Source organism: Macrobrachium nipponense, chromosome 12 (assembly GCF_015104395.2).
Source record: "Macrobrachium nipponense isolate FS-2020 chromosome 12, ASM1510439v2, whole genome shotgun sequence".
In the NCBI taxonomy this organism is placed as follows: Eukaryota; Metazoa; Arthropoda; class Malacostraca; order Decapoda; family Palaemonidae; genus Macrobrachium; species Macrobrachium nipponense.
Window position 1 is genome coordinate 66,219,087 of NC_087205.1, and position 27,720 is coordinate 66,246,806.

Below are 27,720 nucleotides of genomic sequence, written 5' to 3' on the forward strand. Positions count from 1 at the left end.
GTATCTAAAATCTGTGTACACTCAGTGTAAATGAGCAAAATAGAAAGTGCTTTTTCCTTAAGAAAGTTGAGTTCAATATAGCATGTATGGCTTTTAAAGGGTTTATTTTTTCTCACTCAAATAATGTGAGTAAAATTGCAACATATGAAAGTTTCTAATAGTTTCTCACCTCTTCCAAGTCTGGGTTTTGACCCTCGCCTTCATCTTCACTGTCATCTTCATCCTTCCATCTTCCAAAGTCAACCTTCAGCCAATGCTGTTTTACTTTCTCTTTGAGTAGATGTGGCCAGAAGGGACCTTCTTCTTTTTTAACTAAAATCAGTTCTATGTTACGGTCCTAACAAAACTGCGACTCTTCTGTGGAAAAAAAAAAAAAAAAAAGTAATCAATGAGTAGATAAGGGAAAAGGTGTAAGACAAGAAAAAATATATATTATATATTTTTTGGCACAATATCATTTGTCAAGTATTCATTTAAACATACATTTTGTTAGGATGATTACTCACTTCTTTATCAATGTTACTATAAAGTATGTAAGTATATTCATAGCCCCCTCCTTCTTCTCAGTACCTCCAGTGCCCTTGAAGTAAATTTTATCTTCTTGTATTGTAATCGTTGTTCTTTACAATCTTTCAACACATATGGTGAGGAAATGACATTTTTTCGCTGTGCCCATGCTACAGGGGGTGGAGAATTCCTAAACAAAATAAAATAATTAAACTTGGATCAATAGATTATTTTCCAAATACATTATTTTCCAACTAAAATAGAAAATTTATATCCTAGCATACAAACCTAAAGTTCTTGACAGGATTTAGCTTGCACCCGTGCCAAGGCAACAAGAGCAAAAAAGCAACCTTCCTCTTCCCCTGCTTGCTAGCTTTGGAAGAAGGGGGAGGTAACAGCACTCGACGATGAGATGAAACCGGAGATGATAACAACTTAATTCTCCTCTTCGTTAAATTTGCTAAAAAAAAAAAAAAAAAAAAACATGACTTTGGGAAAAGCATGTAGAGAACATCACTCAATCAGTCATTGATGATGTATATGGCAGTGCCAGAGAACTCAATCCTGATACTGCATGAGGGATTTCCACGGAAGAAGCAGTAGTCCTATAGCTAGCAGACACCGTGGCCAGTAAGTTGTCCCAGGAACAGTCATAGCAGATATCAGCTAGCCACTCAAGCCTCTTAAGAGTGATCACCAGTTCAAAAGAGACACTGCTCTCCAGAGAGGCCTAGAGAGGCATACAACTCTCTAAGGACCTCAGCTTTCACAACAACAGAAAAAGAAGTCAGGTTAGATTTTTTTATTACACTGTGAAAGTGTAACATGCAAAAATACCGTATATACTCGCATATTGTGCGACTTTTGAAACCTAATTTTGAAGCTAATTTTAAAGGGGTCGCATCATACACACGGTATAAAATTAGCATACCGTCTATGCTTTCCAAAATCGGCCGATTGCGATAGTTACTACAGGAGGAAAACAGTAATCTTTTAAAAAGTTATGCTTTATTTGTACTTCACTATATCCAATAATATTATATGTATTCTCATATTACTATTGTATTTTAAAATACAAGAGAGCAATCGTGCGCCATTTGCATTATTTTGGTTTATACATGTTTAACTGCTCTAGACTAACCATCTTCGAATGTCGAGACAAACCCCAAGGCTATAATTATAAGATTACAGGGGTTTTTCATTTCCAGGTACTTCAATCTCCTTCCTATTCGGCCCTGCTCTCTCTCTCTCCTAAATCCTACTGCTGTCCGATCGAGAGCTTTTTTATGGGATAACATAGGCCCGCATTTCACATTTTCCATACCTATTTATTTTGTATACGATTGCCCTTTCTTGGCTGTGAAGTTGATGTCTGTCCATGGCTGTGAGACGACCAGGAATAACTTGTAAGTCGGTGTCAAAGTCACTCGTCAAACTTACTCTGTTATGCTTTATTTCATATTTCCTTGCTCACCAATTTATTCTATACCTACGATATTAAGAAATCAAGATATGTGTAGAAGGGAGAACTGTCTCCAGACTGTACAGTGGGGATTTAAACGCACATGGAACTGGTTGAAATATTTGCAACAGCACCAAAATGATATGCCATGCGGATAGAAAATCTGACTCCGTTTCTTTTTATTGCATAAAAAACTATCAATCGTTAACCTACGTCATTTATTTAGAATTCTGCGTAACGGAAAAGATAATATTTGATATCTGTAATGGGAGACATTGTTTTATCTCTGTTGTTGCTATAAATTTGGCAGATATGGGGAGATCAAACACATGGGAGGACCAAAACACCCCAGAGAGCCACAGAGCTCTGTTCATTTTGTAAATATGTACTATACTTTGGCACGCTAGGCTTACCCGATTCATTTGGGTGGGTGGGCTCTGCAGCTGCTGCTACTTCTACTCAAATTATGGCATCTTTCTTACTAATCTCAAGAATTGACCATATGGAAAATCCCCAAGATAATAAATAGTAATTGACATATGACAAGCCTTAAATATTTACGCTGTCTGTCTGCCTATCAGGAAAAGATACTGATAATTTGAATTGACGGTATCTTTGACAGTATCTTTCCAGAGAGAGAGAGAGAGAGAGGAGAGAGAGTGAGAGGAGGAGAGAGAGAGAGAGTGAGAGAGAGAGATGAGAGAGAGAGAGAGAGAATATTTAGTGGGGCATTAGTACATATGCGGGGGCAGTGTGTTCATGCTTGTTAAAAATGTGCAATACTGGTAATTCATATCTGGAAGACAAAAACAAATATGAATTTTGTTGTTGTCAGTCGCATGGACTAAAGTTACAAGAGCAGGGAACAGATCTTAACATTCCTCCAGAGATTAGAGAGATGAACCATCGCTGAATATCTCTATCTCTCTCTCTCTCTCTCAACTATACTGTTAAGTGTTAACTTGAGTCTCTGAAACCAATAGGTATTAGCACACGTGCAACTGTTGAAAAAAATGTGCGGTACCTACAGGTAATACCTACATCTTTGAAAGTTAAAACAAACAAACAAATTTTGTTGTTGCTAGTCGCGGGGCTATAAAGGGTGTGACCAGCAGACAGAAATTAACATTTTCCAGAAGAAGGGCTGAATTTTTGTTTGAAGGTATGTTAACAGCATTAGTAAATAGGTATAATCTTCTAAAGAACTTTTTTTTTCTTTTTTCTTTTTGCGGAAGAATCTTCAAACTATTTTGCATTCAAAGTAATGAGAAGGAATAATTCTATTCTTCATGTAATCAGTAAAATACTTACACTATTAAAAACTAAAACTACGTACTGTATGCAAAACACACACATCATCGTCAGCTTCGCGTGTGTAAACTTTCATTCTAAGAAATTCACATAGTAGTAGTACGTATAACCAACACCTGATTGGCTGGTTGGTAGCCATGGAGATCTGTTATCCAATGACTGCCCTCTACTTCTGTTCTGTTCTAGACATATGCCGTGGATGGCACTATGTTTGAATGTTACCATGTTCGTGATTTTCTGACTGCTGACGGCAAAAATTACTCAATAATTTTCTTTATATAATTATTTCTTCGTGAAAACAATATTATAATATGATCATTTTAACTCTAATGAAAAATACCAGTGTGTCGTAGCGATGCGTCATCAACATGTATAGTGGTATGAAAATACCACATTGTGTTGTAGCAATGCGTCATCACTAAGTGCAAATCCTTTTCCCGGACCATCCTCAAAATTTTACGACTCTTCAACTTCAAAATCGATATAGTGAAATATATTTCATAGTCATATTGATAAAATTCACAAGATGAACGGCAAAACATTATTATATTTTGATTGTTATGTACATCCATATTTTTTGCGTTTTACGGAATGTTTGTTTTGAAAATAATAGCTATTAGTGAACATATGGTATTAAGTGTCCCACTATTCAATTATAGGTGATCTTGATTATCTCACATTCATTTAACAGTACGTATTATATTAATATTTATTTAAATAAACTGTACGTAATAAATAACAATAATGAAAAATATAAAGGGAAAAATGTTTTTGCTGCAGTAGTGATGTTTGTTTGATTATGCATCTGACCTCACATTTCCGAAATCTGAAAAATTCCAAAAACCGAAAAATCGGATAAAAGAATGTGTGTGTACTGCACACAATGTCTACACATTTACTGATACCCGTTGGTGAAAGACTCAAATTACAGTATTTATTCCTGAGAGAGAGAGAGAGAGAGAGAGAATGATTTAGGACTCCAAGGCGTGGTATTTTTACAATTATTTTATTATCTTGGGATTCTTTTTTTAACCTTGAAATTTTCTATTCAATTCTCGGGATTAGTAAGAAAATTACCATAACTTGACTAGCAGCAGCACACATCTGAATGACTCAGCCATTAGCAGGCTAAACCAGCAACCTTATGATGAATTGACGCTCTCGGAAAAGGAACTCGCATGATACATGAGATACATGACAAAAATGTTATTGTTATAATACAATTAAGTTTGTTCATACTTACCTGGCAGATATATATAATTAGAGTGCCCACCCTCCTCCCCTCAGGAGACAGGGGCATTGATAAAATATGAATAGAAAATGGGAATGGTTCCTGATATCCGCCTCCCAGCGGCGGGAATGGGTACTACCACCTGGCCGCCCACTGCGTGTGCCGCAAGTTTTGAAATTCTGTCGGGACTTCATAAAATACAGCTATATATATATATCTGCCAGGTAAGTATGAACAAACTTAATTGTATTATAACAATAACATTTTGTTCATGCAACTTAACTGACAGATATATATATAGCTGAATCCCACCTTCGGATGGTGGGAAGAGACAGAATAGGATTTGTAGGAAACTAAATTAAGTAGATGATATACACCTTGGTTCCTCACCTGTTAGCAAAGTAGACTCTGTGATTACTGTCACTTAAGCCTGCTTCTGCTTAATCAGAGTTGCCAGCCAGGTGGAGACCTGTAGTGCTGGTGCGCTCTGGATGCTCTGTCAACGGGGACGTGACCTCAACGTGACAAGACCATCGAACCATACATATGAGGGCTATGAAGCAACTGACCACCACCTGACCAACTAGCCAAAGACCCCCTGAACACTAAACTAAGAGATGGGAGATCTTCACACAAGACTCACCAAAAACCAAAAACACAACAATTAAAAAACTAACCTAAAACCTAACTAAGGGATAGGGAAAGAGCTACCTCCAGCCCCCAAGACTGTGTCTGCAGAAACGTATGGCCCAAGAGAATTGCAGTCGTCATAAATCGTTCTCACATCCCTTAAGTAATGTGAGGCAAAAACAGAATTGCTCCTCCAAAAGGTGCCATCAAGAATGTCCTTGATTGACATGTTCTTTTGGAAGGCAAGAGAGGTAGCGACAGCTCTGACTTCGTGAGCTTTCACTCGTAAGAGGCTCAAATCAGTCTTCTGGTAAGATGAATGAGCCTCTTTAATGACGTCCCTCAAGAAGAAAGCCACAGCATTCTTAGATAAAGGTAATTCCGGTCTCATTCACAGAGCACCGAGAGATTACCTGAGGGACCTCTTACCTCTTTTTCGTTCTATGAACATAGAACTTGAGAGCCCTGACAGGGCACAGGACTCTCTCTGGTTCTTGGCCCACCAGACTTGACATACCCTTAATTTCGAAGCTTTTCGGCCAAGGGTTAGACGGGTTTTCATTCTTTGCCAAGAAAGTTGGACTCAAAGAGCAGACAGCGTTGTCTCCTTTGAAGCCCACTAGATGACTAAAAGCTTGGATTTCACTAACTCTCTTCGCCGTCGCCAGAGAAGTTAGGAAAAGAGCCTTCCTTGTCAAGTTCCGAAGAGACGCTGATTGAAGAGGTTCAAACGGACTTGACATCAAAAACCTAAGAACTACGTCAAGGTTCCATGAAGGCGGTCTCGCTTGAGGAATCTTCGAGGTCTCAAAAGATTTTCAAGAGATCATGAAGATCCTTGTTGTCAGAAAGGTCCAGCCTCTGTGCCTAAAAACCGCTGACAACATGCTCTTGTATCCCTTAATGGTCGGGACTGCTAATTTCTGCACGTTCCTAAGAAAAAGCAGAAAATCGGCTATCTGGTTCACAGAGGTCGTGGAAGAGGAAACTCCCTCCTTTTTACACCATGCCCTGAAGGAAGCCCACTTCAATTGGTAGACAGCTCTTGTAGATGCTCGTCTTGCATTTACGATTGCTCTCGCAGCTGCTTTCGAAAAACCTCTCGCTCTGGCCAACTTTTCGATAGTCCTGAAACGCAGTCAGACCCAGAGCGGAGAGGTTTTGGGTGATACCTTTCGAAGTGAGGCTGTTTGAGTAGATCTTTCCTCCAGGGCAACGTCCTTGGGAAGGAAGTCTACAAGGAAAGACATGACCTCCACTGAACCATTCTCTCGCTGGCCACATCGGGGCGATCAGGGTCAACCTCGTCCCTTCCGAAGCCGCAAACTTCCTCATGACTTCCCCCATGATCTTGAATGGTGGGAAGGCATACAGGTCTAGGCCCGTCCAACTCCATAGCAATGCGTCCACAGCGATTGCTTCTGGATCTAGGACCGGGGAGCAATACAGAGGAAGCCTCTTCGTCCTCGACGTCACGAATAAGTCGACCAGAGGACGTCCCCACAACCTTCCAAGATCTTGACACACATCTTTGTGTAGGATCCATTCCGTCGGCAAGGATTTAGGTCCTGACGACTGAGAAGGTCCGCCCTGACGTTCTGCACTCCTGCTATGAATCTCGTCAGGATCGTGATCTTCTTCACCTTTGCCCACAGCAGAATCTCCTTCGCTAGGTGAAACAAAGTCCGGGAGTGTGTTCCTCCCTGATTCTTCAAATACGCGACGGCTGTGGTGTTGTCTGAATTGACTTGAACGGTTTTGTTCGGCAATCTTTCTTTGAAGAACTACAGAGACAGGAAGATCGCTGCAAGTTCTTTGACATTGATGTGCCAGACTGCCTGTTCCCCTCTCCAGGAGCCTGACACTTCTTCCCCCTCCAGTGTTGCTCCCCAGCCCGCAATGGAAGCGTCTGAAAACAAACACTAGGTCGGGGCTCAGAGGACTTAGGGATAAGCCCTCCTGTAGCTTCTGAGGATCGAGCCATCATCTTAGATGGCTCTTTATCGACTCTGAGATCTTCAAGATCGCATTGATATCGTCCTTGGCCTTCTATTCGTCCGCAAGGAAAAACTGGAGAGGCCTGAGGTAAAGTCTTCCCAAGGAAAATGATATTGTTAGAATACAATAAAGTTTTGTACATACTTACCCGGCAGATATATACTTAGCTTATGTCTCTGACGTCCGACAGAAATTCAAATTTCGCGGCTCACGCTGCAGATAGGTCAGGTGATCTACCCCCCCTGCCGCTGGGTGGCAGGAATTAGGAACCGTTCCCGTTCTAGAACCATATTTTGTCTCTTCCACCTGTCTCCTGAGGGGAGGCTGGGTGGGCCATTCATCGTATATATCTGCCGTGGTAAGTATGTACAAAACTTTATTGTATTCTAACAATATCATTTTTGTACATGCAACTCCCAGCAGATATATACTTAGCTGATTGACACCCTTGGTGGTGGGTAAGAGACAAACTATTTACTGAATAGACAGGTAAACAACATACGTTTGTAGGTAATAAATAAATAAAACCTTGGTTCCTACTTGTTCAGGTGGGAAGATTCCATGGCTAATGCCTAGGAATCTGCTTCGCCTCAAGAGCCTCAGCGATGATGACCTATGGCTAAGAGTTCTTGTGGGTCTGTCGATGGGGTCTTATCCATTTACTCGACAGAGCCTCTTACATGACAATATGCCTATGTCTAGTGGCATAATTAAGGAGCACAACACCGATCCCGATCACCTAATCCTAACACGAGGGTTAGTGCTTAGTTGAAAGAGTTATCCCCCAAACTCCTTTCAAACAACCCAAAGAAAAAACACGACGTTAACTAAAATTAACTCACTAGTTAAGGATCAGTATCGGCTCCCTATCCCAGCAATGTATCCGCAGACACGTATCAACCAAGAGAGAAGGATCTCTCGTAGGTTATCTTGACATCCTTCGGATATGGGAAGTCAACACAGAGTTGCATCTCCCGTATGTGACAGCTAATATGTCCCCTTATGACATATTGTTAAGGGAAAGAACAAGAATACAGAAAAGCTCGCACTTCATGCGCTTTTAATTCTCAGCTGTTTGAAGGAATCATCAATGCACTTGTCAAGTGCTTAGGAGATCACATTGTCTCAAAGAAGGCCAGGGCATTCTTTGATATAGATCTCTTCTGGTGAAGCCTGGAGCCTGGCTAGCGCCTCGCGCCTGGCTGGAGCCTTGCGCCTGAATGGCGCCTAGAGCCTGGCTGGAGCCTTGCGCCTGGCTGGGCGCCTGATTGGCTCCTCCCTCCTGGCTAGCGCCTCGCGCCTGGCTGGAGCCTTGAGTCTGGCTGGCGCCTTGCGCCTGGAGCTTGGCAGAAGACTTCATGATTACTGTCTATGAGTCTGCATGCCTCAAGAGTTTCAGCGAGGTAGGGACCTATGACTGACAAACCCTTCTGGCTCATGTCAATGGGGGCTAGCCCGATTACACGACAGAGCCTTCTCGGATCGTGCCAATGGGGGCTGACCCACTTACATGGCAGAGCCTTACCTGTATGCACTACAATGGGGACTAGCCCTCTTACATGACAGAGCTTTAGGTTTCTCTTTACTGGAGCCTTGCGCCTGGATGGATCCTCAATCCTGACTGGAGCCTAGCCTTGAAGGAGCCTGGCACCTGGATGGCGCCCTGGCTGGGCTCCTAGAGCCGGCTGGCTCCTAGAGCCTGGCTTGGCCTCCTCCACACTTGCTGGAGCTCCCGAGCTTGGAAGAGTCTCTAGGCTGTCTGGCGATGTCCACATCGGACACTCTTATATCTGTCCGATTTGTTCGCCTCTGGCGCATTTGCGCCAGGTTGGAGGCCCGCCTCTTCCTCCAGTTATCCGGCCATGACAGAGTTCCTTGGAAACTGTCCGCCTCTGGCGTTTTTCGCCTGTATTGGCATTTGGCGCTTGGCTGGCGCTACATTGTCCGAGAGTCCTGAACAACCACATAGTTTATCAGGAGACTGGAGAAGGGTGGAAGAATTCTTCCCCTTTGAGCTTTTTGGCCCCTGGCAAGGGGAGGTGATTTAGTCCAGCTACACCCATAGACCCGACAGGATATCTAACAATACGAGAGAGAGTCTTCCTCCGAGGAAGATCCTTTCGTGCTTCAAACACTTCTTTTGCTAACGAGATCTCTTCTTACATGTTGATGAGGTCCTCGTTGCAGAATCTTCCCTATCCTTGCCCGAGGAAGGGAAGGAGTCTGGAAGTCGAAGGAGACTCTGAGCTGAAATTGGGCGGAACCCTGATTTCTAGCTCTTATTGTATTCTTCTGAATACCTTCTGGGAAGCATTTTGAGCCCTCATCGCACCCCGAAGACTCTGTAGGCAACGTTTAAACCGATCCTCTTCTTCTGTAGATGAAAATGTAAGTACCCTGCCTGGGCAACTAAACTTCTATCTGAAAAGCGTTGCGTCAGGAATAGAGGGATTTAGTTCTTTTGCAGACATACATACTATGCTGGCAAGAACCATTGCCGAGTCTCCATTGAATCTGATGCGAGATTCCAAGCACAAAAACTTCACTTGTCTTCTTGTCGTTTAGGGCTAAGAGAAAACAAAGAATTCCTTCATAAACTTCCTCAAAGAAGTTTGATGAGGAGCAGTTCCATTTTGTCGGAACACGGAATCTGTGGCCACAAAAAAAATTCCATTCGAAGTACATGATATCCTACTCTTGTCGGTTATTGCTTGGTATGCGTATAGATCCCGAAGATCTTAATCCTCTGTTATCTCTAATTCCCATTGTAGAGACAGAGTATAGCCTTTTACTGCGTTCCTTTGATAGCAGTATATACATAGGTGATTCTTCCCTCTGAAAGTGAAGAAAAAACCTCGCTATGTGGTTCACAGAGGTATTCGAAGAGGACAGTTTCCTCATTCCATCTAGCACGATCTGCAGCAATTCTATGTCTTAGCCATGACTATTGTCATTTACCTTGAAAAAATCCTCTCATTCATGTCCACTTCTGGTCAGTCTGCACGTGGAAAGACTCAGTGGAGAGGTTTTTTCAGGTCTATTTATAATAGATTCTGATAGAATATCCAGATACCCTTGGAAAATGCCTTACGAAACATTGCTGTGATAAGAACGTGACTTCTGTGAATCCAACCTCTCTAAGGCCAAAATGAGGCATTCATCCTCTCTTCCTTTGACGCCCATTTATCTTAATATCTGTTAAGAATTTATAACTAGGGGAAAAAAGACTAAGTTTATTCCCCTTCTTTAAATTAAAGATGTCGTATATTGCTACCTCTCTTGGTTCGAGGAAAGGAAGCAGTCTATAGGAAGCCTGTTCGTCTTCTACCTTGCGAAGAGATCTATGAAGACTTTCCGCAGGTTCTCAAAAATGATATTGTTATGATACAATAAAGATTTTGTTTCCATACTTTTTTTTTCTTACCTGGCAAGATATACATATTAGCTGTATTCTCCGAAGTCCGACAGAATTTCAAAACTCCCGGCACACGCAGTGGTCGGCCAGGTGGTAGTACCCATTCCCGCCGCTGGGAGGCGGGCGTAAGGAACCATTCCCATTTTCTGTCAGATTTTTTTCTAGTGCCATGTCTCCTGAGGGGTGGGTGGGGGGCACTTTTTGATTATATATATCTGCCAGGTAAGTATGAACAAACTTTATTGTATCATAACAATATCATTTTGTTTCATGAATCTTACCTGCCAGATATATATAGCTGAATCCCACCTTTGGAGGAAGGGGGAGACAGATTCGATTTTGGGAAACAATTTCATATATATTGCATTGATATTTTGGTTTGGTTCCTTTAACTGTTAGCATACTGACTTCGTGAGTACCTCGTCCCCCAACCCAAGTCCTGCTATCTGCTTTACTAGAGACTACCCGCTAGGTAGTGACCTGTGAAGCTGTTGAGTTCTAGAGGATCTGTCAACGGGGCGTGACCACAATGCAACTAGATCCTATATTATAGACCTCCAATTTCGGTACTGCATTCCTAGAGGTGCCAGCAAGGACGTGACCTGTGTAGCTGGTGCGCTCTAATGAACTGTCACGGGGAGCGTGACCACAATGTGACAGATCATATAGGTGTTGTTTAGACACCGAATGCTGTTAATGCTTCACTGGAGGTGCCAGCAAGGACGTGACCTATGTAGCTGTGCGCTCCAGATGATTTGTCAATGGGGGCGTGACCACACTGTGACAAAAACATTTTACCCTACTATGAGGGCGAAGCAAAACATTACCTGACCTAGCCTATCTGGTTAAACTTCGTAAAACCAAGGCTAATGGAGGAAGGCCGCCTAAGGCGGCCTACCCAAGACCACAAAAAACTAAACACCTAAATAAACATAATAAAAACAATAAAAATAAAAAGAAATAAAAATTAAAAAGTCCAAACTAACATATTATTTTCTAAAAGATAGGAAGAGCTACTCTCTGTCCCCAATATATTGTCTGCTGCGACATATGGGCCCAAAGAGTAGCAGTTCTCGTATGTAATCCTCACCTCCTGAAGGTAGTGAGAGGCAAACACTGAATTACTACGCCAAAATGTGGCATTCAAGATGTCATTGAGTGACACTGTCTTGACAGGATGAATGCACTTCCTTGATGGTGCCCCTCAGAAAAAAGCCAAAGCATTCTTTGACACTGGTACCATTGGCTTCCTGACCAAACACCACAAGTTATCAGAAGGACCTCTTATAAACCTTGGTTTCCTATCTTTTCAGACGGAGGGTTGATCTTCCTAGCTATTGCTTAGGAGTCTGCTTCGTCTCAAGAGCCTCAGCGAGGATGTGACCTATGGGTAAGAGTTCTTGTGGGTTTGCCGATGGGGTCTTATCCACTTACTCGGCAAAGCCTAACTGGCATTTGTCAATGGGTGCTAATCCACTCATATGACCATATACCTATGCCTATTAGCATAATTAAGGAGCACAACACCGATCCCGATCACCTGATCCTAACACGAGGGTTAGCGCTTAATTTTAAAAAGAGTTAAACTAAAAATTAACTCACTAGTTTAAGGATCAGTGTCGGCTCCCTATCCCAGCAACGTATCCGCAGACACGAACAACCAAGAGAAAAGGATCTCTTGTAGGTTGAATTGACATCCTTCGTGTACGGGAGGTCAAAACACAGAATTGCATCTCCCGTAAGTGACAGCTTCATATGTCCTTTATGACATATTGTTATGGAACCAAGAAGAATTCATAAAAGCTCGCACTTCATGCATAGGTTCAAACGGACTGGACATGAGGAACTTCAAGAACTACATCCAAGTTCCAAGACGGCAACTTGGGTTGTTGTTGAACCTTCATCGTTTCGAAAGATTCTCAAGATGATCGTGAAGGTCTCTGTTTGTCCGCCAAGTCCAGGCCTCTGTGCTAAAGACAACTAAAAGCACACTCTTTTATAAACCCTTGATTGTAGAGACTGAAAACTGCAAGTTTTAGATCCCTTCTCAGAAAAGGAAGTCAGCAATCTGGCTCACAGGTCGTGGTGGAGGAAAATGCCGTTCTTCTTGCACCAACTCCTGAAGACTATCCACTCGATTGTACACTGCGTTGGAAAACGCTCTTCTTGCAACTGGCGATAGCTTTCGCCATTGACGTATAGAAGCCTCTCACTCTGGCCAACTTTTGGATAGTCTGAATACAGTCAGACTCAGAGCGAAGAGGCTTCTGTGGTACCTCTCGAAGTGGGGCTGTCTGAGTAGATCTGTCCTTACTGGAAGCGTCCTCGGGAAGTCTACTGCAAAGGCCATGACCTCTGTGAAACCACTCTCTCGCAGGCCAGAAGGTTCGGGGCGAACAAAGTCATTCTCGTCCCTTCCGACACCGCAAACTTTCTCATGACTTCCCCTAAGATCTTGAACGGGGAAAGGCGTACAGGTCCATCCCCGTCCAGTCCCAGAGAAGTGTGTCTATCGTCACTGCAGCTGGGTCGAGTACTGGGAGCAGTACAGTGGAATCCTCTTCGTTCTGGACGTCGCAAAGATATCCACGAGCGGACGTCCCCATAACCCCACAGCTCTTGGCATACCTCCAAAGCAGAGTCTACTCGGTTGGCAGAAGTTGACCTCGTCTGCTGAGGAGATCTGCCCAGACATTCTCTACTCATGCTACAAAACTTCGTAAGGATCATGACGTCCAGTGCCCTTGCCCACAGCAAGATCTCCTTTGCCAGAGCAAAAACGGGACTGGGAGACTGTGTTCCTCCCACCTACTTCTTCCAACGTTACCGCCTAGAGCTGTGGTGTTGTCTGAGTTGACTTGGACTATTCGACGATAGACTTTTCTTGGAAAAACTGGAGAGCTAAAAAGATGGCTACCATTTCCTTTAGGTTTATGTGCCAGGACACCTGTTCCCCTCATCCAGGTGTCCTGCCACTTCTTTCCCCCTAATGATGCTTCCCATCCCGTGGTGGATGCGTCTGAGAACAACACTAGGTCGGGGCTCTGAAGCTTGAGAGACACGCCCTCCGACAGCTACCACTGGATCTAGCCAACATTTCAAGTGATGTTTTACCTCTCCTGAAATTTCCAAGATCATGTGTAGATTCTTGGTTTTTTTTTTTTTTTTTCCAATTGTACTTGAGAAAAAAATGTAACGGTCTGAGGTGCAGTCTCCCCAAGGAAACAAACTTCTCCAGCGAGGAAATGGTCCCCAGTTAGACTCATCCATTCCCCTCACCGAGCACGAACTCTTTCCTTAGGAAGGCTAACACTTGTCTAAGCCTTGCTGCTGACGTCCCTGGGACGGAAAAGCTCGAAAGCCACTGAATCCATCTGAATCCCCAGATACACGATGGATTGGTTGGGATCAATGTGACTTTTCGAAATTCCCCAGTAGTTCCAGGGACTTCACCAACGATAAGTTGTTTGAAAATCCTTCAGACACCGCGTTTTGAGTGGAGGCATGAATGAGCCAGTCGTCCTTCGCAAGATAACAATTGCGAAGGAGGAGACTGAGGGGGGGCCGCAGGCTGAAACTATTCTTCAAAGAGGCTCAAAGCCATCGAACCAAGACCTCTTCTTCTTCTCAACTGCACACGTTCGGGAAGATGGTAACTGTGCTCTCTAGACAACTCTGGAGAGCTGCATGAAAACTAGAGAGCAAGGCCACTGGCGAAAGAGCGGAACGAGGAGAAGGAGAAGGGACTGCCTGTACTCCTTGATTGGCAGCCTATCATCCTTCCTCTCACGGTGTGGCTTTGCCTTTCCCTCACTGCAATCAACAAAACAAGTTGTTGTTGCAAAGACACAATCATCCTTTTCGATGGAGAAACATTTCCTTCTCAGGCAAAAGGCTGATCCTTTGAGAAGACGATGGGCGAGGGAAGCCCTCCTCCTTCTCACATGGACCGCCAAGGATATATCTTAGGAGCGACCCCGAAGTAGCGCTCAAAAGCATACTCATCGGAAGACGTCCTCTCGGTGAAGATCGCAACACAGTAGAAAAAAGAGAGAGGACGTGAAGCGTCCCCCTCCCTGAGACCCCTACATCATACATCTCAGCTCTCTTTTACTGCAGAAAGTCTTCCAATTGCCCAGGAGACGACTGCAAAGCAGAAGGAGCTAACGGACGAGAAGCTCCCCCTCCGAGGAACCAAAGACGACGGGCCGCCTGTGCGACCTATATCGTCTTCGTTCTCCTCAGAGGGAGCGAGACCCTCCGAGAGTTCCAACTCCTGCGCGGGGAGGACGTCTCGAAGACTAAAGTAATCTTTCAAGATTCAAATTCTATGAGATTATGAGCCATGACATCACCTATAGACGAATCTTGACTATGAGAGATGTTCAGAATCATTTCTAGATCATCTATGCTATTCCAGTTTTTCTGCAGGAAAAACTGGAGAGGTGTGAATTTCAGTCTATTTCAGGGAAAACAAACTTCTCCAGCGAGGAAATGGTCCCCTGCAATTCATTCATTCCCTCACCGAGCATGTTTCCTTCCCTAATAAGGCTGCGATTCACTTAAACAGGAGTAATTTGAAGACACTGTAGAAAAGATTGTTCATTTGTTTCTTCCTAAAAGTCTCCTTCCTGAGATCCATTACTATTCTCTGATTCTCGGCGAATGTCTGAAGAAGCATTACGTTGTGCGTCCATCCAAGCGTCGCGCTCGGCGCTGTCGTATTTGGCAGCGGAAGGAGTCCCCTTCATAATCGAGCAAGGGACGTCTCGGCGAACTAATTGACTGCATCTCTTGCACATCATTCTTGTTTCGAGGGAAATCATGTGTGTTATGCCGCCGTAGACTCGGACAGAATTCTGTTACCATGCGGTAAACAGAACCGAAAAAGGTCTATCTAATACATATATATATCATACATACATTTTATCTATATAACCATACATATATATATATATATATATATATATATATACATATACACATATATATATATACACATACTACATACACAAATATATATAATTTTTTTTTTTTTTTTTTTTTTTTTTTTTTTTTTTTTTTATTTTTTTTTTTTTTTTTTTTTTTTTTTTTTGTTTTTTTTTTTTTTTTTTTTTTTTTTTTTTTTTATGAAAAAAACTTCTCGCAAAGTGAAGATGTTCAGCCATGTATGCTAGAATTCCCTTCAACCCGAGGCTAAGGCCGTGATTGTAGGGTAGAAATACGGTTAGTCCGTCAATCCCGCAGGTGAGAGAGAGAGACGTAACCTACTGCTGCATAGCAAGACAATCAGATGGAACTGAGCACTGGCATTACGCATTAGTGACAGCAGACTCTGAGAACGTTCGTCGTTCTCGCACTGCTCTGCCTGAGTTGCCACCTACACTATTCTACGAATGAATAGGTTTACTATCATTATAGAGCAGAAACCAAAATCCATCAAACTAGTATATTTAAGCGAAAACTGAATTTGCTAAATATAAAAGGCTAACTTGGTATGTCATAACAATACCTTAAATGTTTAAAAATAGGGAAACCGGCAACCCCTGAATAGTTGCAGGGAGAACCGATTAAATGTAATAAGAATAATCGTTACTCTCGGTTGTCCTCCGTAGGAGTAACTATGGTATGAGTATATAACTTGAACCATACAACAGTTTGATAGTAATATGACGTAAGGGCAAAAAATAATATTACTATGATACACATGCTTGTTCACCTTTACCCGGCAGATATATATATACATATATCTGACTGGTAAGTTTTATGAACAAACGTAGAGTATTTTAGACACTTGGACAGCTACCTCCTACTACATTCTGCCTCACCGAGGTAGGGAGAGCCATCACGCGTAGTGTTTTGTCAATGATAAATTATTATACGCTTACGCGATAGAATGAACACTCATGGCATTTATCACTATTCTTCACTACACTACTATAACTTTCCAATGCAAACATGATTCCAGGCTACGCAGAGATTTAAGAATCACAGATAGGGTATTACCCTCCAAAGACACTATTGTAGGGCCCGAAGGCATTCCACAGGTCTTTGGAGGGATAAATTCTACTGGACGGGTAACTTGTGTTACACGCCTGGAGGAAGACCTCCTTACACTATCACGTTCTAGTTTACGTACCTATGATTCATAAGCCTTCCACGCAGAATCAGACATATTTTCACACTCGTTGCAGCGCTCATCAAACATACAAACATGTTTCCTACAATTCGCGCACACTGTATGAGGGTCTACCGAAGTTTCGGTAGCCTAACCTTGCATTCTTCCACACAACATACTCTGGCCTAGTCGAACTAGATCCAGACATCGTAAGTTAAGGAAAAATCAAGCCAAAATAAAAACAATCCACAATTAGCGTATGCCTAACCACCGATCCTAATCAAATAACCAAAAATCAATCGGGATACTCAAGTGACCAAAAGAGTTCCAAATCCAATGACGGAGGTGCAGAAAACACTTGTTGTCTGCACCGGCGACAGAAAATATCTGACAGAAAATGGGAATGGTTCCTTACGCCCGCCTCCCAGCGGCGGGAGGGAATGGGTACTACCACCTGGCCGACCACTGCGTGTGCCGGGAGTTTTGAATTCTGTCGGACTTCGGAGAATACAGCTATATATATCTGGCAGGTAAGATTCATGAACAAAACTCTTTTCAATAAATGTTAGTACAAAATACGTTAACAGTTATTATCTTTCGATCGGAGGAAGTTTCTCACGGACATGCAAAATCTTGCATCGAACCTTTAAGGATCGTTACGTTCCGTGTCTGTTCCCAAATAGGTTCTCTTTTGTTAACGCGAACAGGGGCGAAAAAAGAGATTCTCGATGCTCTTTGCGATATGAGAGAGTCGTGGAATTGGCCTAAGTGATTAAAAAAAAATCATTTCATCATTCCTTGTAAGCGACCCCTTTCCGATTAAATGGTGGTAACGAAATCAGGAACGAATCTTGCCGTTACCGAGCCTCCGAGAGGCTACTGGTTTGTTTGTTTGTTTGTATGGTGTTTTTACGTGACTTCCGAACCACGTCGATAGTGAACTTTTATCACCAGAAATCCACATCTCTCACTCCTCAATGGAATGGCCGAGAATCGAACCCGCGACCCACCGAGGTGAGAAGCAAACACCAAACCAACCACTACTGGACTCTTAGGTTAATAACTCGCTAAAACGAGGGAAAATATCTTGGAGGGTACTTCTGGCGCATTGCGCCAGGCTGGCGCTTCTGACGCTTTGCGCCAGGCTGGCGCTTCCTTCTATGTAGTTCTTTTAAGGTTATGTGCCAGAACATCCTTCACGTGTTAATTCCGTTCTTAGTAGGAAAAAAACTTTTATATACGTAGTATAGTCCATTCAGGGAAACAACTTCTGCCACTAAGAGAATGTTTCCCATCCGACTCCCATCTTCTCTTGAGCAATATCCGATTCTAAAAAGGTTGTGTGCGTTTCTCGAAAGGATGAGAGAATTATATTATTTCGTGCTCTGCCGTATTAGACTCCTTTATAATACTGTCACATTGTGGTAAACAGCATTAATCTAGGAAACCTTTGTAAGGATACTAGGAATTCTGTAGTTAACCTCGGTATGCGCATAAGACTTGACCATACCGTAGTCTTAAAGTGAATTCTCTTCTACTACATTCATCTTCTCACTAAGCATGTACTCTAATAAGCCATGCTTTCGTAAGCATGAGAGCATCATATAATATAGAGTTCCGCTGCGTTAGAATCCTTTAATAATGTTACCTACGGTAAACAGCATTGAAAGGTTGTAATATCTTTCTTATGAAAGCTTCTTAGCAAAAGGCAGACAATATTTTATTTATGTTTGCTTAACTATCCCCTCAATCCGAGGCTAAAACCGCGATTGTAGGGGAGAGACACGGTTAGTTATTCCATCCCGCAGGAGAGAGACATGTAACCAACCACTCATGACCGACACCTACATTTTACTGCGTTGGTCTCTAAGGCGCGATAGCAGTCTCCGTTAGCCGTCTGGCCTACTCTTCCAGAGTTGCCAGTACTCCATCCTTAAATAAAGGAATCTTATAAAATTATTATCGAACTTCAGGAAGTTCTTATTAATGCATATTTAAGCGAAACAAGACTTCGATAAATCTAGAAGCTAAGTAGGTGTTGTCTTAACAATCCCTTTAAGCATAGTCCTTCCTAGGAAATTCCTGGAAGGATACTGATAATTGAGTTGCTCTACAAAGAAGTAACTACAGTATGTGTGATTTGCCGTATCGTATTCTCATACAGCAGATACTCTACTACCTTCTTTCCCTGCCGAGGCAGATAAAGGTGAAAAAATTTTTACTGTCTTCGTTCGTTTTTCGTTTAATAGAATGATAGAAAGAGTATATATATCTCCTTAAGGAAGGAAGTTAATCCAGGAACTCTTTAAATCTTCGTGATTTCCTCATAAATCGCGGAAGAGACAGAATTCCTGTTCGTCTGTAGGGTTTACGGAAGGAAGTAGATATTTCCTATCATGCCATCATACCCAAAACGTCGATGAGATTCTTATAAGAAAAAACTCCCAAAGCGCTTGCCTCTTCAATAACGAGGGAAGAGCATGAATGAAGGAGTGTGTCCGCATTACTCAAAGAGGAGCCTCGGTGACTGACCTCTCTCTCTTAAGAAGATTTGGAATATCTGGCGCTGGCCTCCTTGCGCCTAGCGCTGGTATAGTTCCGCGTCGCCTGGAATGTTCCGCACGCTAGAAAGGAGACTCGCTCCTGGAACGTTCGCTTGTGTGGAAGGTCCCGTGCGCCCTGATAGTTCCGAGCGCCTACTAGACCCCTTTTAGAAAGAGCCTCTTGCCCGGAAACGTTCAATGGAAGGATCGTTCTGATTGCCACTGTACTATAAGGCTCCTTGCTCTAGCCGTCTGTTTTGTTTTTTTCTGTTGCAATTTGCGCCAGGCTGGCGCTTCGTCTCTTTGAGGCGCCTTGCGCCAAGAAAAAAAATTTTCTAGAACGCGGGCTCGCGCTCAGTTGCTAGAACGCGGCTCGCGTTTGGTTGTAGGAACGCGGCTCGCGCTAGTCTGTTTTCTGGAACGCGGCTCGCTGCTGGCTGTTGGAACGTGCTCACGCTAGCTTGCTGGAACGCGGCTTCCTAATTTCCTGGCTGGCTCTTGGTCAGTGTTCTCTTAGTTTTCAGAGAACGCGCTAGATCATCAAAACATATACATTCTTCGTCTTTTCGGATGTAAGATGAAGAGACGCACTTTTTTAAGGATGCCTTTTCAATGGCTATCCTTGGCAGGTCTGGGACGCTCTACAGAACCTGCCGAGGGGACGCCTGACCGGTGGGGAGTTCTCTGAAACCCCTTACGGCTTTCGACATTCCTTCTCCCCTGGGCTTGGGAGCGAGACAGAGCCGATCAGACGCACCCTCCACTGCAATGGGGAACACTAGTAATCACTTCTTACCTTTCAATAGCTCGCATTTTGAGCCACAATCCTTGTCTTCAAATTGCAATTATGAATTTGAAGTTTCTGCGAAGTAGAAGGTGATGCAACACTACTAGTACTGTTAATACTCTAATTGCTCGTTAGTACGAGTTTCTAAAAAACTTTTAAAAGAAACGTATCTAGTTACATGCTTTACTGACTCCCTAAAGTAGGAAGTCAGTATATTTCCTCAATCAATTCTAACACTTATTACACATATTAATGAATAAATATTAATATTTCCCTTTCTTGCAAACTCTGTGAGTGTATACGAAAATTTCGTAGTTACACGTCATATATTCTTCGAAATTTTCGAAGCCAAATTCATTAAAAAGTTAATAAAAGCGTATGCCGAACCAAAGACCCAGTACTTCCCTGCAAAAGACAGCCCAGAAGATCGATGGCGATGAAAACGAAAATCAAGTCAGGAGGTTAGCAATAACATATGTTGACACTACCGCGACAGAGAAAATCTGGTTCTAGAACGGGAACGGTTCCTATTTCCTGCCAACCCAGAGGCAGGGGGGTGTAGATCACCTGACCTACCTGCAGCGTGTGCCGCGAAATTCGAATTTCTGTCGGACGTCAGAGACATAAGCTAAGTATATATCTGCCGGGGAAGTTGCATGTACAAAACAAACCTTTCCAGCGAGGAAATGGTGCCCAGCAGACTCATCCATTCCCTCGCCGAGCAAGTTTCTTTCTCCAAGAAGGCTGAGATTTTCTCTAAGCCTAGCCGCTGACGTTCCTGGGATGGAAACCCTCGAAAAGCCACTGAATCCATCTGAATCCCCAGATACACGATGGACTGTGTCGGGGTCAGATGCGACTTTTCGAGGTTGACAAGAAGTCCCAGGGACTTCGCTAAGGCTAACGTTAACTGAAGGTCTTCGACACTTTTCTCTCGACGACGCTCTGATAAGCCAATCGTCGAGGTAAAGGGAAACTCTTATCCCTGAAGAGTGTAGCCACCTCGCCACATTCTTCATGATTACGGTGAAAACCATCGGAGCCATGGTCAGGCCGAAATAAAAGGGCTCTGAACTGCCACACTTTGTTGCCTAAAACGAATCTTAGGTATTTTCTTGAAAGAGGGTGGATCGGAACGTGAAAGTACGCGTCCTGCAGGTCTAAGGACACCATCCAGTCGCCCGGTCTCAAGGCTCCCAGAACAGACTGAGGCCCGGGGGGGGGGGGGGACCCCCCCCAATCCCTCCATTCGTGAATTTGATCTTTTCCACAAAAAGATTGAGCCTGCTTACATCTAGGACTGGACGCCAACCCGACGACTACTTTGGTACTAGGAAAATCCTGTTGTAAAAACCTGGAGACCCCAGGTCCGCGACTTGTTCCACCGCTCTTTTCTCGATCATCTGTTGTAAAAGATCGAACAAAACTCGTTTCTTTTCTCCCTGATATGACTGAGAAAGGTCTCTGGGAGTCGTGGAAAGATGAGGAGGATCCAAAAAGGGGATCTTGTACCCCTGCTCCACGATCTTGAGGGACCAAGGGTCCGTATCTCTCTCTCTCCATGCTCCCGCAAAAGACTTCAGTCTGGCTCCGACTGGTGTCTGAAGGACATAACTCTCACTTAGATGGCTTGGGTTTAAAGGAAGCTCTTCCTCTTGCAAGCCCTCTCCCTCGAGGAGCTGCTCTTGAGGGAGGAGCCCCACGAAAGGGTTTAACCTTCTTCGAAGGTCGCACAAAAGATGAAGTGGAAGGAACTGCCGAACGTCTCGAGGACTGGGCTAAAAGGTCCTGTGTTGCTTTTTCCTGCAAGCTACTTGATAAGTCCTTGACCAAAGTCTGGGGGAAGAGATGGCTCGTAAGAGGCGAAAAGAGCAGTTCCGCTTTCTGAGCGGGTGTAACCGATCTAGCTGTTAAGTTACACAGCAAAGCTCTCTTCTTCAGGAAGGCAGTCCCAAAATGAGAGACAAGCTCCTCCGAACCATCCCTGACGGCCTTGTCCATGCACGATAGCACGCTGGACAGCTCCCCCAAACTGATAGAATCAGGGCTTCTAGATTGTAGATCTAGAACTCCCAAGCACCAGTCTAAGAAGTTGAAGACTTCAAGAGTCCGTAGCAGTCCTTTCAAATGATGGTCTGTCTCCGTAGGGGTCCACGACACCTTGGCAGTGGATAAGAGGGACCTCCTCTGAGAATCCACTAAGCTGGAGAAATCCCCTTGCGCTGAAGAAGGGATCCTCACACCCACGTCTCCTTTGGTCTCATACCAAATACCTCCTTTTCCGCTGAGTCTAGAGGGAGGAAGGGCGAAAGTTGACTTGCCCTGATCCTTCCTTCGTTCCATCCAGTCCTGGAGTTTCTTGAAGGCCCTCTTGGTGGAGAGCGAAGTCTTCATTTCGACAAACTCTGGGGTCTTACATGACTTGGAAGACGAAAACTGCGAGGGAGGAGACTTGGGAGCTGCAGGCTGAAACTTGTCCCCGAAGGACGAGCGCAACAGCCGCACAAGAACCTTGTAATCCGATACTGAAGACGCAGAAGGTTCCTCTTCTACCGAGTCAGCAGGACTACTCAATTCTCCTTCTTCCCTAATAGGAATATGAGACCGCCCCTCCGGAGAGGGCGTACGTCCAGCGGGTCTGGCCTTGATCAAAGACCCCCGTTGCTTAACAGCAGAAGACTCATCTAGGCTGCCTTCCTTGCGGCGAACCTTACAGCTCAAAGGAGGCAGAGCGTCTTGATGGCGATGAGCGTCCTTGACTGCGCCCGAGGCTGCCTTACTACTAAGAGAAGCGTCCTTACGCTTCCTACACAAAAGAGTAGACTTAGAAGAAAGCGTGTCTTTGCTAGTCTTCACTATCTCTTTACAAGGAGACTCGTCACTACGAGCGTCCTTCCGAGCGTCCTGGTGCACGTCTTCTTCCTGCTCGGCGTCCTGGAAAGCGTCCTGCTGAGCGTCCTCAAAAGCGTCCTGAGCGTACTCAAAAGCGTCCTCTCGAGCGTCACGGCGAGCAGCCTGCCCATGACGTTTAGAGGGAACGAAAGCGTCCTGACGACCCGCTTTCTTAGTGGGCGAACGAGATCGGCGATTCGCCGAAGGAGACGCAAATGGAGAAAGAGACGAACAAGGAGAGGGAGAAGGAGACGGCTTCGTCCTCTTGACAGGCAGCCTAAGGTCCTTCCTCCGCTTAGGCTCGACTGCTGCTGGGCGAGTCCTCTGAGCCATTAGCGCTGACAACTGGTCCTGAAGGGACAAAAGAATTCTTCGTAGGAGAAGAACGAACAGAGGGGGCAGGGTTGATCCTGCGAGAAGACGAGGGGCGAGGGGACGCCTCCTTCCTTCTCACAGGTACAGCTACCTGCTTCTCAAGAGAGCGACTGTAGTGCATCTCAGCGTCCTCGCCAGATGACATCCTACCTCTCTTCTGAGGCGGAAAGGCGTCATACGCATCCGGAGAAGAGCGCAACGAAACTGGCAAGACAGGACGTGAAGCGTCCTCACAACGAAATGCCTTTTTCAGCGGACGCGAGTCTCTCCGAGCGCTCCACCCCTTGCGCGGGGAGGACGCCTCGGAGGACGAAAAATTGGGGGTCGCATGATATGCGAGATCGCACGTTACTAGAGTATATACGGTAATTGAGAATCAACCTCAAAAAAAATTAAGCAAGAAACCAAATACACATCCTGTCTTTACCTGGACAGTGCTTAACACAGTAGTTTCCTCTTCAAAGCGCTTATGTGTTTAAGGGGTTTGAGTATACGTATACTATGTATCTATAATACAATAAGCCACACACAAAAATATCAACAAATAACAAAGTCTACAGAAAGCAAACAGCAGTTGGACAAAGAAGTACAAAGACGTCATCATCGGACAGCAGTTGAAAGCATCATCATCGGACAGCAGTTGAAAGCAAAGTGGAGTGTAGACAGACAATTGGGCGGAGATTCCCAAACCCATCAGTAGCTACCGACCTTGTCTGAAAGTTAAACAGCCTTGCAACTTGCATCCACAACCTAAATCCCTATATAAAAAAACGAAGGTTTGTATTTGTGCCCAAACCTGAACAAAATAGGCTAAATGTAGCTGAAAATGAACATTATATACCATATCTTATTTTACTTATCTCAGCAAAAATTTTCTGTTGTATAGCTAATAAAATCTAGAGGTCCAGGATAGGCAAAGCTTTCCCCTCTAGCCACGTCAGGGCATGCTGCATTAAAAAATTTTGCTGCGAGCCTATTTTCAGCACTAGTGTTAAAAACAGCATCCTGTTAATTGTGTAAATCACTAACTTTCTCACTTTGATTCATTTTAGTGTGATACCTCTCAAAGCATGGAGTAACACTATTTTAGTTATATATTCAGTCTGAAACAGTTTCACAAACTTTGAACACCTGCTTTTGGTAAAAAATTTCATCTGGAAAACCTTACAATATAAAATAAAAACTAGACTTCACAGTTTGTAGAAAATGAGAATTTATAATCTCCAGTAAGTTTCTTTGTACCAATTTTTACGAACTGACTACTACAATACCTCAATCTTACATAATTCGAGTTGTGTGAATTCACAATACCGCAAACTTTCCATTGGAACTGAACTTATTGTCATATACGAGTTTCACAGACACACGTACATTTGCAAATCCTCAGGGAACACTGCAAAACCCTACAAAAGTGTTATGTTCAAGTTTTTACATAAATTTATAAGCTTTAAAGATTGTATGTGCAAAATCTGTATTAAAAATGTATTAATTTCATCTTTGTACACTCATAAACATGATACAAAGTTAATTACAGCACCTACAATCAGTGTACTTTAACAAGATGTGATATCCATTCACAAAAGTTATTGCACTTTTCATAAATGATATCCATTCAGAAACTTTTAATTTCTGAAATACAAGTAGTACTACAATTAGGATAAGTTTTCATGCTTTCAAGTGTAAAATCAGTACAGAGATTGTGTATATTTATATTTTTAAATACGTATGATACAAAGTCAGTACTACATAATTTGCAGTGTTTGTCACTAGGACCTCACATGATCACGAGATGAGATTGTTCAGTTGGACTGCGTTGATAAAATGAATTTATCGATGTACTAGAAAAACATAACTAAGAGGTTGTTCTATGAATATTACTTTTTTAACCTTAGAGAAATGTGTAGAAAGCACCATGTATGTATTTCTCTCTCTCTCGTTCGTAGTTAGCAGGAAAAATAAAATGGCATCCCATGAATTAAGGGTAAAGTTAGTACATATACATACAGAACCGTATATGTATCTAGTAGTAGCTGTAACTACTTTTTTTTTACATCAACCAGTTATTTCTTTCTTTTTTAAATTAATTTTATGTGAAATTTTGGTAATAGTACTAGTTTCATTTAAAAGTTAGTTTAATACTTGGTAGCATGATTAGGGTCATATTTAGTGTTTAAACTCTAGAAATAAGCATTTCTTAGCATTTTTAGTGACCATACCAAACTTACACGAAACTCCATCTTGTACAAGAGTTCTGGAACCAACCTCCCATAACTTTGAGGTAATATTACTGTATTCATTGGTCATCATCCATTCTCAAATTTTATAATGTTGTCTTTGTTTACTAAACACGGTGCAGGAAAAAATGGTTCCTCCTTTCATTTCCCAATTCATCATCTCTCATAAAAATGAAGTTTTTATGATAAAACAAAGTTTAATGTATACTTACCTGGCAGGTATATATATAGCTATATTCTCTGTTCCACCTGGCAGAAAATTTTCAAAACTCGCGGCAATCGCTAGTAACCTATTAGTAGTTCAGGCAACCACCACCCCGTTACCGTGCGCTAGCGCTAGGAAAACCGTTCCCAATTGGGCCAGAGTTTTCTCTGAACCCGTCCCCGAGGGGTGCAGGCGGTGGGAATTAAATTATATATACCTGCCAGGTAAGTATACATTAACTTTGTTTATCATAAAAACTTCATTTTAATGTATGACACTTACCTGGCAGGTATATATATAGCTGATTGACACATTTGGAGGTGGGTCAAGGACAGCAACATTCTTAGAGTATAAAAAATATTATTAAAACTCCAGGTTCCTTACCTGCTAAGGTAGCTGACTTCATAGTCCTGTCTCTAAGAAGCCTTGCTTAACCTTAGTGAGCTCTCAACAAGGAAGTTGTCTGTATGTTGAAGAAGCTAAGACTGGAACTGACAACTGGACGTGACCAATGTGTTGACAGATCCTTACAGCCCTCTTATGCCACGGCATTCAAGCTAGTAACAGATCATTTACCTGAAACTACACACACACCATCACCAGATAATACCAACACGACTGAGAAAAGTACCGCACCCTTTTCTCAGACGACCAAAAAACACAAACACCATCACCTAATAAAAACAAACTAGCTTACAAGAAGGTTATGGGGTAGTAACTCCTTTGCCCAATACTGTACCCGAGGACACGTATGGACCTAGCGTCTGACAATTATCGAAGGTTGTCTGAACGTCCCTAAGATAATGAGACGCAAATATTGAATTAGTTCTCCTAAACTATGTTGATTCAATAATTAATCTCCTTGAGGGCTAAATTCTTTTTAAACGCTAATGAAGTCGCCACTGCCCTGACTTCATGAGCCTTCACTTTTAAAAATACCAAAGCTCTGCTCTTCACACAACATATGAGCCTCTTTAATTAACTCTCTCATGAAGAAGGCTAGAGCGTTCTTCGTCATGGGTCTAGTGGGGTCTTTAACTGAACACCACAGAGCATCAGACCTCCCTCTGATAACTCTTGTTCTTTCCATATAACATCTCGACGCTCTCTGGGCAGAGAACTCTTTCTTGCTCGTTACCGACCAATTCAGCTAGACCCAAAACTTCAAAGGATTTTGGCCAAGGATTAGCTGAATCCTCATTCTTGGCCAAGAAACCTTCTTGAATGAACACACTGCATTGCCGTGTCTCCATCCCACCTTCTTCGATATGGCCTGAAGCTCACTAACTCTTTTAGCAGTTGGCTAATGCTACTAAAAAGATAGTCTTCTTAGCAAGATCTCTCAGAGAGGATTCCTCTAACGGTTCGAATTTGCTAGAAGTTAAATACTTCAAGACCACATCCAGGTTCCACGCAGGTGGCCTGCCTTCTGATTGTTTCTTCGTCCCAAACGACCTAATCAGATCTCTCAGATCTAAGTTATTCGAGATGTCTAGATCCCTGTGTCTAAACACTGAGGTTAGCATACTCTTATAACCTTTAATTGTCGAAACTGACAAGTGTAAATCCTTCCTCAAGTAAAGAAGGAAAATCTGCGATTTGGGTCACAGAGGTACTGGATGAAGACACTTTCTGTTTTTACACCACTTCCGGAACTTGTCCCACTTCGACTGATACACCGTGATTGTGGAGGTTCTTCTGGCTCTAGCCACTGCACTGGCCACCTCTCTAGAATATCCCCTCGCTCTGACCAGACGTTCGATAGTCTGAACGCAGTCAGACCCAGAGCGAGGGTATTCTTGTGAAACCTGTCGAAGTGGGGTTGTTTGAGTAAATCTACTCTTAGAGGAAGCGTCCTTGGCGTATCTACCGTCCATTCCAGTACCTCTGTGAACCAACTTTGGGCCGGCCAAAACGGGGCTATTAAGGTCATCCTCGTTCCTTTGCTCTCCCTGAACTTCTTCATCACTTTCCCCAGCACCTTGAACGGAGGAAAAGCGTACCGATCTAAG

The 27,720-nt window shown here is 43.2% G+C and overlaps 1 protein-coding gene across 1 annotated transcript in view; it reads left to right on the top strand.

The window, feature by feature from the left end:
• LOC135224564 (co-chaperone protein daf-41-like) overlaps positions 1 to 27,720 on the top strand; it is a 99,422-nt gene that overhangs the window by 37,139 nt on the left and 34,563 nt on the right. The window lies entirely within an intron of this gene.